Here is a 14,088-nt window from a genome sequence, read left to right as displayed (position 1 = left end):
ATGCTTTACTGGGTATCATTTCGAATCTTCTTTCAATAGGCCCAGTTTATCTAGCTGCATTTTTCCTTCTTTATGCACTCTATTCTTTAAAAGAGCACTTCAAAAAGGTAGTTAATTTTACAAAGATAAACATTTATAACACTATTATTATAAGGAAAACAAACATAGGTGTTTATACACCAAAAGATAACACTGACTGTATGGAAGCCAGGAACAGGGATGGGAACAAGGAGAAGGCGGGGGGGGGGGGGGGAGGGGATATGGAAGAAGGAGGGAGGAAAGAGAGGGAAAGAGCATAAAGAAGAACCACATATGGAGGATTTACTAGAATAGTTGTTGATTTCATTTCCTGAGATCTGTTGTGCAAATATAGGCAGTGTGCTTCTTTTAAATTTTCTTCCTCTAGATTCCTATCCCTCACCCCTAAACAGTGGCCTGAGTGGCTACTGAACTATAAAAAAGGAGGAAAAGTAAAACTGAAATGAACTGAGGAATTTGGAATGTTTAGTGATAAGTAACTACCTTTCAAACAAAAAGTTCAAAAAGAAAATTACATATAATTTTATTATAGTTTGTGTGTTTTTTAAACTGGGTATATAAAATATTCTTGTTGTTCTAGCTATTAGTTTGGATATATATTTTGAAATAATAAATTTCTACTGAAAAACTGCTCAAAATTTAATTGACAATTATTTTGGTGTCATTCTCTAGTGGTCTGTCCGCCTCCTCCCAAGCATCCTGGGCATGCTATTTACTGGAATGGTCCTGATGTTTTCTCAATCAGAGCTTAAGGATTGTTAGGCAAAGGATAATAGTTTTACTACTTTTTAATTAATTAAATATCTGTATGCTGTGCAAATAATTTGAGAAACAGGACCATATGAAGAAGAACATGCGTAAATAATAGAGGAGGGCCCATTCATAACCTGCATTATGCAGATGACACAACCTTGCTTGCTGAACATGAACAGGGCCTGAAGCACTTGCCAATGAAGAGCAAGGATTTTAACCTTCAGTATGGATTAAAACTCAATGTAAATAAGGAGGCAATTCTCACAATTGGACCAATGGACCATATCATGAAAGATGGAGAAAATATTGAAGTTGTCAAAGATTTTCTTTTATTTAGATCAGCAATCAAGGCTCATGGGAGCTGGGGCTGTGATTAGGTGCCTTCTAGCCAATTCCAGCACATTAGTGCCTCTAGCTACATCAGGACAAACACTGCCCGGTGCTGTGCCATCCTGACAATGAGCTCATTGTGCCAGTCGCTGTGTCCGTCCATCTTGTCTTCCTATTTTCTCTGCTCCTCTACTTTTCCTAGGATCAGTTCCTTCTGATAACTTGTCTAAAGTAAGTGAGACAAACTCTCACCATTCATACTTCTAAGGAGAGTTCTGGCAATAATTCTTATTAGATTCGCTGGTTCTTCAGGCAGTCCGTGGCACTTTCAATCTTCTTTGCCAGCACCATCATGCAAATGACCAGTTCTTCTTCCAGCTTCCTTATTCAATGCCCAACTTTCACATGGTTATGGGGTCATTGGAAACTCCACGACTGGGGTCAAGTGCACCTTAGTCCTCAAAGTAACATCTCTTCATTTTGACACTTTAAAGAGATCGTGTGCAGCAGATTTAACCTGATACAATGCATTTTTGATCTATTGACTCTTGTTTGCACAAGCACTGATAGGGGATACAAGAAAGATTAATCATATTTTTTCCTATAACCCAGTTTCCCTGATTATTTGCTCAGTATACTGACTGAACAAATATGATGTGAAGATACCACCCAATACACACCCTTCTTGATTTTAAAGCACACAATATTCCTTTTGTCCTGTTTGAGCAACTGCCACTTGAGCCAAGTGCAGGTCCCCATGAGCACAGGAACTGCTCTGGAATTCCCGTTCTCCTCAAAGCTATGATCCACAGGGTTGAATGCCTTTGGATAGTAACACATAGCACACAGCTACACACAAGCTTCCACCATATGACTGACTTACAGAGAAGTGGCGGCTCGTGGAAGCAGAAGTCAAGAAATCACGTACATACTGCACTGGACAATCTGCTGCTCAAGACTTCTGTAAAATGTGAAAAAGTAAAGTTATCACTATAATTGCTGTCATCTTTTCACTATTAAATATAGTTTTGTGATAAATATCGGTGTGCATATATCTGTTTGTATTTGTTCTGTAATATCACAGGCTACCTGCGCAGTGGACAGATTCAGAGTCATGTGCTTTTCTATACACATTTGTTTAAGGAAGTGACATACTGCCTTCCATAGTGGTGCACACGGCTCCACTCTCACAAGCAGTGTGTGAGTATGCCAATCCCTCCACATCCTCCCCAGCATTTGTTACTTTGGAGGGTTTTTTTCAAAATCATTGTATTGGGGGCTCATACAAGTCTCATAACAATTCATACATACATCTATTGTGTCAAGCACATTTGTACATTGATTGCCATCATCATTCTCAAAATATTTGCTTTCTACCTGAGCCCTTAGTATCATCTCCTCATTTATCCCCTCCTTCTCTACCACCCCTCCCTCACAAACTCTTGATAATCCATAAATTATTATTATTTTGCTATGTCTTAAATTGTCTGATGTCTCCTTTCACCCACTTGTCTGTTGTCCATCCCCCAGGGAGGAAGTTATATGTAGAGCCTTGTCATCAGATCCCCCTTTCCACCTCACCCTTCCTCCACCCTCCCAGTATCGCCACTCTGAAGGGATCATCTGCCCTGGATTTCCTGTGTTTCCAGTTTTTATCTGTACCAATGTACATCCTCTGGTCTAGCTGGGTTTGTAAGGTAGAATTGGGATCATCATAGTGGGTGGGGAGGAAGCATTTAAGAAGTAGAAGAAAGTTGTATGTTTCATCGTTGCTACACTTCACCCTGAGTGACTCTTCTCCTCCCTGCAACAACTCTGTAAGGAGAAGTCCAGTTGCCTACAGATGGGCATTAGGTCCCCAATCTGCACTTCCCCTCATTCCCAATGATATGTGTTTTTTTTTCCTTGATACCTGATCTCTTTGACAACACGTGATCACACAGGCTGGTGTGCTTCTTCCATGTGGGCTTTGTTGCTTCTGAGCTAGATGACCATTTGTTTACCTTTAAGCCTTTAAGACCCCTGATGCTGTATCGTTTGATAGCCAGCTATCAAAGATATAGCATCTGGGGTATTTTTTATTTTAATATGGATTTTACCATAAGTGTAAAGTGGTATCTCATTGTTTTACTTTGTATTACTCTTATAGCTAATGATCATGAGCATTTCTTCATATGATTGTTGGGCTACCTGGATGTTATCATTAGTGAATCATTTATTCGTGTAATTTGCCCATTTTTAATTGGATTATTTGTGTTCTTATTAGGATGTTGCTGTTTTCTTTAGATTTTTGAGATTAGCTATTTATATAATATATCATTGCCAAAATCCCCCCCCGATTTGTGGGTCCCCTTTGGACTCTTGATGAAGTGTTTTGATGTACCTCAGTGTTGTGTTTTTTTAGTGGGGCTTAGTATTATATTTTGTCTTTTATAGTGTGGGTATTTTCCATTATGTTTTGTAGTATATTTATGCTTTATATTAGACTTTTCCTTACTTTTATTGATGATTGTTATAGTTCAAAGGTTTATGGTTAAATCTTTAATCTATTTTGAATTCATTTTTGTATGTGGTGCGAGATATGGGTTCTATTTCATTCTTTTATAGGTGAAGATACAATTTATCCAGCACCATTTGATAAAAATACTGTCTTTCCCCATTTAATGTGTTCAGTCTTTAATCAAAATATTTCAGTGTACTTGATTTTATGCCCGAATTCTCAGTTTGATCCATTTGTAACAAAACCAACCTGTCTTGATTACTTTGGTTGGTTTGATATTGGAGAGTGAGAGCCTCCTACTTTCTTCTCATTTTTAAACTGTGTTTTATTCATAATGAGTTTCTTTCTTCCCATGATTAGTTTTTCCATTTCTTTGAAGAAGAAAGCCCATCTATGAATGAATTGATAAATAGATTCTGGTTCATATATACAATGGAATAATATGAATCTCTAAAAAAACAATAATGAAATTGTCAAACAATTAACAATATGGACAAATCTGGAAGACCTCATGTTCTACAAAGTCAGTCAATTTCATAAAAACAAATACTATATAATACTACTATTATAAAAGAAAATAAACCAAGAAAGAAATGTTTTTCCCACCAAAAGAAACCAACTTTGAAGGCTACAGCATGGCCTGGGGACCCGGGGCAGGGAGGGAGACAGGGAGGGGAGGAAAGAATACATAGGGCCATATATACACACAGAGGACTTATGGGATACTGTCACCATTTTGATGGCTTGAATTTTATTTAATATGTTTTTCCTGAGTGTATTTTGACCCAAAATTCAATGAGTTAAAAAGAAAGAAAGAAATGTCACAATCTTGAAACCCTGAGTTCCAGCAGTTTCCTGGCAGAGATGAGCTCTGGTCTGAGCGGCTACAAAAGGAGGAAAAGTGATACTGACACTAATGTCGACACTTTCACAGCACAGACAAGTTTCAAACACGTTATTTTGTTTGTTTTGTTTTTTTAAAGGAAATCTCTTTGAGAACTAAGTGCCTGAGAGGAGCCATTGTATTTTTAATTGCCTCATATGTATGTTAAAGCTTGACTATTACTAAGGAGTATCACAAAGGAATGGAGGGATTTGAATTATGGTGTTGGAAAATAAGATTGAAAATAGCACATTTTCCAGAAGCAAAGAACCAATCGGCCATGGAGGAAAGCAGCCAGAGCACTCCCTGAAAGTGAGGATGGTGAGACTTGTCTTTTGTACTTGGACATGCTGCTTGGTAAACAAGAGTGTCACTGAGGAAAAAAGAAAACAAAACATTTACACCATAGCTGCAGCACCGTCCTAAAGCCAAACAATTGTGAGCATGACATGGGGCAGGTGTTTCCGTCTGTTATACAGTGAGTCACTAGGCGTGCGAAGGAACTCCACATATGCAGCGCCATTCCAGGTGTACAGTACTGACTTCTTTACTGAAGTTCCTTTTGCAGGTTTTAAGTTCTCTTCTTCTGCATGTAAAGTCATTCTGAACACATGTCAACTGAAAGAACTTCCTCTGCCCTGTTTGTAACCAGGTGGTGTTTTCACAGAATAAATCACTTGTTATTTCACTGAATGATTGAATTTCTGTTAAAAGTAGTTGAAATGCTATTACACTGTTCTTTTACGGTGATTTGGGAATTTGAATGATGCTGTCTTTGAACATCGTTGTCTCCTTAACAACCTCTGAGATCCACCTCCAGCTCTGGCTTAAGGAAGTGTATACTCCCTTAGTCTTTCATACTGTTCAGAATCTCCTGTGCTCTCTAGCTTCTGCACCCCAAACACTTCATCATTCTCATTTCCGACTGCTGAAAGACAGTCTTTGGCCTTAGCTTTTCAATGTTAGTGATTCAAACACCATTGAAGGTGATGGGTGTTTAATGCTTAACTATCTGATGCAAAGATTCCTCTTCTTTAATTAGATGAAACTTGGTGCCCAAGATTGCTGGCACTTTTCATAAAAAGAATGGCGAGGGATTCAAATAAATTAACATCTGCCTGGTGGGGGAAAATTACCACCTATCTTTCAAATATCATATCTACACAGTAAGGAAGACAGTATATTAACTAACACAAATTATACCTTATTGGTGAGTTATAGTTTATTTTATTTTAGAATAATAACTTTTAAAATATGTGTCAAAGGTATTATAACTTGTCATAACAATAAACAAGTCTAAAATATTGGCAGAAGTATCTATTTGAGGGTACTGTTAAGTTTCTTTCTTTCAAAAATTAATTTGTTGATAGGATGTTTTCTGTAAATTCTATTGTGACACCGTCTATTTGGAATCAGTGAATGTATTAGTAACTTAAGAGTAATAAATTAGTAAAATACATTGTGATTTTAAATAAGTAAATAAAAGACTCATCTATTGAATTATTTTTTTCAGGAATTTTACTTTTTTTACTATTAGTTTAGTTCTTTTGTTAATAGCTACTAATTTCTGATTTTGTATAAAAAGCCACTCTGATCACTCTATGATATCTCAAAGAAGTATAACATGAAACTTCATCCATAATTTGTTTTGAGCTTATTGAAGGGATGGAGCACATGTGTCAATCCTGCAGTTAACCATCCAACACACAATTCCCTCCATCACCAAAGATCCTTAAAATAAGCACATGTGTCGTTGACCCATTCTCCAGAACAGGGGTCACACACTGGTGAGACAGAAGAGCCAACCCTGTCGTTAGCAACAATTTTATATTTATTTGAGAGTCATAAATATATATTGACAAACAAATGAAAGCACCATTATTTGAATAATATCCTTTAAATTATTTTCAATTTTACTTCAGAGCCACATGTTTGCACAGGAAGAGCTGCACATGGCTCAAGAGCTGTAGTCTGCTGACCAATGCTGTAGGTCAGACTGTGCCACACACCTGTGGGCTAATGTCCAGGGAAGGAACAACTCATCTCAATCGAAATGGCGAAAACCCAAAACAGAAGCGCAAATAAAACACGCTCAAAATAAGTCGGCACATCAAAATCCTAAAATTTATTAGCTGATGTAATGCTATGAGAGGAAAATACATAATTGGGGCATAACTGACTTCTATAATGTTAGTGATTAGGAGGAGTCAGACCAAAATTTCAAATATATATTTAGATGAATCAAAGATAAATAATACACAATAACAAGGGCTTTAAAATAAACAAAATATTAAGCAAATGGAGGCAAAGTATTAAGGAAAGCAAGCAGAGTTTTAAGTGATTGAAAATGTTGGGAAAATGATAGTCACTGAAATATGATGCAGTGTCAAAGAAAATTGATGAATAATAATGAGAAATTTATGGAGCCCTGGTGTTGCAGTGATTAAAGTGCTCCTTGTCTAAGCAAAAGCTGGTGGTTCAAAACCACCCTTCACTCAGTGGAAGAAAGATTGACAGCTTTGGGAGCCCAATGGGGGCAATTCTATGCATTTTCTTAGACTCTCCGGAGTTTGTAAGCCACGCATTTTAAAATGCTCAGTAACTGCTCCTGCTCTTACACACTCTAAAGTTTAAGAAAAATTATCCATTTGTTTCTGAATCGTCATTGTCCACTTTCTAACTGCATTGCACAAAATAAAGATTTTGAAAAGGCCATTCATTAAAATAGTCTGCATTCCAATCTACAAACCAAAATAACTTCTCATTTAAAATTATAACATGAAACTCAGACTATTAAATTCTTCCCCAAAGTACGTATCCATGCCCCATTTCATCCAGAGAGTAGTGCATTGTACCACAGTAATACTTTGCTGTGTTTGTTGTCATGAAATCACTTCTTACCCATGGCGACTGCATGTGTGTGGAGTCTAAATGGTTCATATAGTTTGCAAGGCTGCGACTTTTCAGAAGCAAATAAGCAGACCTGTCTCCTAAGGTGCTTTTGGGTGGGTTCCAACTGCCAGTCTTTGGGCTACTGATATAGGACTTAACCTCTTGTGCCATCCAAGAACTCCATTCATTTAATAGAGATCCTAATTGCCCCAGTAGGTCAAATAGAAAAAAGATATTTCATTTTAACTTTTTATTATGAGTTGGGTAAAGGTTTATGGAGCAAATCAATTTTCCATTCGACAATTTCTGCACATTTTGTTTCATGTCATCAATTGCAATCTCCACAATGTAAGAGCACTCATCCCACTGCTAAGCAATACAGATTTAGAAGAATGAAATTATTTGGAGCCTTTCCATACCAGTCCCTAATTGATAAAATCAGGACCCTCTTCCTCCCCCATACTCACCTCCAAGCCCCTGGAAGAGTATCCTGTGGTATTGGCTGGGATCAGAAAATAAACAAATACATGAACAACAACTACTGCTTCAACCAGAACACACACACACACACACACACACACACACACACACACACACACACGTACCTGACAGTCTTCATCAGTCCCTTAGAGAAATCTGATGTTGAAATCCTTGCAAGGACAGAATTTCTTGGCAAGGACATCATTCACATGATGCCCATCTCTGATACAGCTGACAGATCCAGAAGAAAGGGGGAACAGAAAAGACCTTAGTTTAGTTCTGATTGGAAAAGCTGCGTATCAAGCTCAAATTGGCTGACAGGGGAAAGAAGAGCTCACTGAGAAGGCACGTCCTTGCCCCTTCACGCTACGGACTTCATTTTTCTTTTGTTGTTAGGTGCCACCGATTTGATTCTGACTCATATCAACCATATCTATAGCTTAACTACTCACATATGATCATTAAGGAACCAAATTTTGCCAATTTTAGATTATCCATAAGAAAATACAAGAGTAAAGTTAAAAGGCTTGACTTCTTTGACTCCATTGTGTGACTTCAGATAACTCACTTAACTTGCTGGTTCCAACTTATCAAATAGGTTAACTGCACGTGTGTGTGTGTGTGTGTGTGTAGAAGGGGGGAACCTGCTGTGACAATTGTGAAACTTTGAATGGAATCTAACAAAATGGATGAACTTGATATGGTGTTACAGGTGTTCCAGGAACCCGTTAGAGAATCTTGCCCATCTGTGGATGTATAATGTTTGCATGTCTCTTTCCTATTACATCTTCAACTATAAATACAGCTCTAAAAAAGAAGTGTGTCCTCAATAAGAAGCAAATTAGCCAATCTCAAGGCGAAGAACAGCAATTAGCAAACCTAAAATTTGACAGAGATTCTTCTAGTGTAACAAATACAGCACATAGGGATAACAGTGTATTTTTACCACTGCTTCTCCTATCCGCAAGATCTTTCTAACGGGGCAACTGCCAACCTAAACATCCTTAGTCCTGTTACTACCTCATTTCACCCCGAGCACCCCACCATTACCAACAACTGTGTGTGCCCTCTGGTCAGCTTGCTCGGCTTTCTTTTTAATGCAGCAACAATCGTGACTCAATATCTTATCTGTTTGTCGGAGAAGAGGCAAGAGATAATAAAATTAGTTTAAGTGAGTGTAGCTGGTTTTGTTGTAGGTGCCACAGAGTTGACTCAGAACCATTGTGACCCAACTCACAACACACCCAAACACTACCCAGGACTATGCCATCCTCGCAGTTGATCCCGTGTCAGCCCACTGATGCAGCCACCCTGCCGATCCATCTCCTTGAGCGCCATTCTCTCTTTTAATTCCTCTCCACTTGATCAAGCATGATGTCCTATCCTGACAATCGATGCAAAATATGTAAGGTGAAGTCTTTCCATCTTTGCCTCTCAGGAGCACTCTGTCATATTTATTATCCAATACAGATCAATTGGTCCTTTAAGCAGGCAATAGGAATTTCAACGTTCTTCTCCAGACCACATTTAACATGCATACTTTCTTCTGTCTTCCTCATTCAATGTCTAGCTTTCACGGGCAATGGAGAATACCATGGCACCTTTCAGTCCTCAAAGAAACATCCTTCTCTTCAATACTCTGAAGAGGTCTTGTACAACAGACTTACCTAATGCAATGCATCTTTAACGTAGCAGCTGACACTAATATGAGGTCACGGGTCTTCGTTTTTGAGTCTATCAGTGCATCAGTTTGTCACTGTTGTTTTCCCCCTCCCATCCCTTCCCCAGGGTCCAGCCCTGCTGATGGCAAGCAAGTCCATGGAAGGTAGACATGACAAGCTCGACCATAAGCCATTTTCCCACATGGCCCAATAAAATTTCTATTCTAGAAAACATTCCATGTGCAGTTTTGCCAGACAGCATTTCAAGAGTAAATAAAGGTTAACACTTTCAAAGATCATTTTGTAATAATATCCTCTGACAATGGTTTACATATGCTTTAGGGAAAATTCTTTTAAGTTGGTGAAAAATATTATAAACTTTAATTTTAATCCACATGCCAACAGAAGGTGAACACATTTTCATCCCAAACATGTTTCCCTGAATCACAATATCAGTTACTTACATAGTGAAGAAAAATTACAGACATATAGTTCATATCTACACTTTGAGATCAAGCTAGTCTTTACTTTAAACCTGGCACAAACAATCAAAACAACAATAACGTTTGTTCTCCATTAGATACTCCATTTGATCTAATCCAAGTAATTTTCTGCTATTAATTTTCCCTTTCTGCTTGCTTTTCTACCATCAAAACAAATGGCACTGAAACATGCCAAATTTCACTAATGCACTCCTAATCCTAGATTTGCTCATACATTTTTGTGTAATGGCCTCTCAATTCTTGCTGCTTATTGAGCCACTCACTCCCCACAGCTCAGCTGCAGGTGATCTCCTGGATTCTCTCCCAGTCTCTTCATTGATCCCATTTTCCTCTCTGCTATCATGGCATTTTGGGGTACATCTCTCGGTACACTCATCAGAGGTGGTTTTGTATTTAGATAGTTGTTTTCCTGGTGGCCTTGCTTGGTATGTGTTTTCATCTTTAAATCAAGAGACCCTGGTTTGTTCATCTCTCTTCCACTGAGAACACCTATCAGAGCTTGGATCTACGTAGAGCTAAACTGACAAAGGAAACTACTTCATAGATACGGGGGTCATTAAAGAAAAAATTGTTCACAATAGTCAAATGTGCATCAAATGGATGAATGGAAATATAAAATGTGCACTTCCTCTACAATATCATATATTATGCAGTTATAAACAATGAAGTGCTGATACATGTTATACAATATTAGGCAAAGTGAAATTAGCTGGATGTGAAAGATAAATATTCTAAGATTCCATTATTTAAAATGTCTCCAATAGGCAAATCAGTATAAATCAGAAAACAGATGAGTGATTTCCAGGTGTGAGGAGAGGATTGAATGAAATAGGTGTGGTTGCTTAATGGATATGGAGTTTTCATTTGTGGTGATGTGAAAGTTGTGGAAGTACATAGTAGTGATAGTTACAGAACATGACAATGTACTTAATGCCACTGAAATATATTCTTTAAATGCATAAATGGAAAAGTTGGTGTGTATTTTACACAACATATATATTTTTAACTGTCCAGAATAATAATTTTTCATTATTTAAAAACAACTGAGCAGATGGATGTTTCCCTATTCATACTCACACTTTCTGGCTAATAGTCAAAAATAAGAAAAACTATAAACACGGAGCTCCAGAGAAGTATATTAGGCAAAAATGACAATCAAAAGTTATAGCATTTATACAGCAAAATAAATCACCATTTAACAATTTTTATACATACAGTTCAGTGACATTGGCTACATTTTCCATATTGTGTCACCATTCTCATTATTGCCATTCTGGTTGCTCCATTTCCATTAATCTGGCTTCCCTAATGGTGTAGTGGTTATGTGAAGGGCTGCTAACCCCCAGGCCGGCAGTTGGAAACCACCAGTCACTCTGCTGGGGAATGATGAGGCTTCCTGCTCTGTAAAGAGTTACAGTCATGGAAACGCACAAGCTCTGGCTTCCGCTACCCCATAGAGTTTCCATGAGTCAGAGTTGACTGGATGGCGGTGAGTTTGGTTCAGGGTCTCCCATACTCATTGTTCTAATCTTTGCTCTAGGACAATGTTGGCTGTTAGAACTCATATAGATTATTATTCTTAATATAATTGTATTCCCAGGTGTTATTATTTAGTTTGTGAACAAATGTTATTTAGCTGGAGATTACCTCCGTGAGTAGTCAGTTCAAAGTTAAAAGGTATCTCCTGGTGACAGTCCCAAGGTACTACTAACCTCTTTTGATCCAATAAACCTAGCTTCATGTCTGTCCACACCTTCCCCTGCCCAAGAATTTGAATTGTGCTCTGCAATTTTCCCTTATTCCTTTGCTCCATCTACTGTGCCCCTGGTCAGAATGAGGAGTAATGGTCTCTGGATACGAGTCATTTTGTTTTCAAGAGAGAAGAGATGGTGGTTTGTGTGGGCAATTAGTCCTCTAGAGTAGTTTCTTCTTTGAGTCTTTACTACCATTTTGCTTCAGATGTATCTTAGATGGCCATTCTCAAGCTTTGAAGATACCAGACATTACTTACCAAACTAAAATCTATAACATAGAATCTATAGATTACGTTGTACCAATAGACTGAGTTGTCCCACAGGACTTTAGTCCTAGACCTCCAAACCTAGTGAACAAATCTTGTGAGCTACTTTGTGTTGGGAAGTGTCTGTGACTATGACTTATAAGTAACTTTTTGATGAAAATTATTTGGAGGTTACTCATCCACGGTTGCACTCTCAAGAAGGAGCAATATAATCTGAGGCGATTGCCTATTTCCAGGTTGTCATTTTTATGCATCAGTGCTATATGTTGGGTTTGATGATGTCAGTCTGTGGCTTATTGACCTTTATTCCCATGTATGTAAGCTGCCACTTGTCATGTAGCTCAGAACAACAACAACAAAAGAAAAAAATTAAAGAGAACACACTGTCAGTCAAAATCAGAACTATTGTGCAAGGAATTATCCATCAGGGTCATCTTTTGTTACTTAGTATGAATTGATTACATTTGATATCGTTAGTTTATTGTTCCAGCCTGGCCGAAAAACACAAGTGGGATTAATTGAAAGGCCGAAAGAGAAATGGCTCGGTGAGCCTGGACTTTCTTGTCTCTCGCTCTTTAATCATCAGAGCAATGTGAAGTTTCCTTGCTTGCTCTGTACCTCAATTTATAGGGTACACTACCTGTGAGATGCCTAGTCTGTGGACGGTGTCACTCTAAGTTGAGGTCCCTTTAAGACCACATGATTTGAATTTACATCTCTGGAGCTGAGGACTCACAGTTGGTGACCTGCCTTGCCATTTGCTTCCCGTGCTGGGATAGCCTAGCTCTCTCTCTACAGAGGACTACCTGGTGGCTCTCAAGACTTGAAGGACTGCTAGTGTCTCACAACTTTCTCACGGGAGTGAGTTGCACTGAGCCATTTGTACTGCTTTATAACTTAACTGTTCATTTATTGTATTATATATCTATCTATCTGTATATAATTTAACAGTTCATTTCTTGGGTTATATATCTAACTAACTATCTATATATATACATACATACAAAATTATCAGCGATCTGGTTTTATCTCTCTAAAGAACCCTGTCTAATACATTTTGGTACCAGGAGTGTAGTGTAGTAGGAATCACTATCCCTGCGTCTTTCAACTCTTTGATGGTGGCACTGATCTCTGCAATCCCTCCAGGAATGTGGTACTGCTTTTGGTTTACTATTTTCCTAGGAAATGACAATTCTAAAGGTGTCCACTTGGCCTTTCCTACCATGATAGCCCTTATTCCACATTTCAGGGATCCAATATGGGAGTTCTGCCAGTTACTAAGTATGTCTATTCCAATGCTGCATTCTGGAACTGGGGAAATAACCACAGGATGGGTACGGGTGCTTCCCCTGTGCTCTTCCTGGAAGGTCTGCACGAAAAGGCGCACGAGGACATCTTGCCCCACGGCTTGTTGGGGTCTCCTTTGCCCATCGTGACGCTCGTGGTTTGACTGGTGCGAGCCTAGAAACTGCTGCTCAAACCCACGAGGCAGTCGCCAGAGATGCTTCCTTCCACAGGCTCTGGTGTGAACTGGTTTATCACTAAGGCAATCCCAGCCTCTTGTTTTGCAGATTTCTCAGCACCATGGCAACTTGAAGAGTCAGACCACAGGCCACATCCCCAGATCTCTGGATTGGTTCCAAAGATTAAAGAGCAATCTAGTTTTATCTCTCTAGGGAACCCTGTCTAATACACATTATAGCAGAGAAGCTGTTTCCAGCTCTAAAGTGTCTTGAGAAGATACATGGAGAAAACAGAGAGACGACACTAGAAAGCAGAAGCAGACGGAGAGGGGAAGGAGAAGAAGAAAGAGAAGAAGAGAGAAGAGGAGAACAAACACAACAGATGGGGAGAGTTTGACAGGTGCTCTTTCCACTACTTCTCCGTACGCCTTCATAAGACTACAGGACGTAACAAGGAGAATCATTTTAACATTTAAATGATTTAAAATTTAAATATGGTTATAAAATTTGTTTGCCTCTTGATTTTGTGCTCATGATATTTCCTCTTAAAATCAGAGTTAATGA

This window comes from Tenrec ecaudatus, chromosome 2, assembly GCF_050624435.1.
Source record: "Tenrec ecaudatus isolate mTenEca1 chromosome 2, mTenEca1.hap1, whole genome shotgun sequence".
NCBI lineage: Eukaryota > Metazoa > Chordata > Mammalia > Afrosoricida > Tenrecidae > Tenrec > Tenrec ecaudatus.
The sequence above is the reverse complement of the archived record's forward strand: the minus strand, read 5'-3'. Positions refer to the sequence as shown.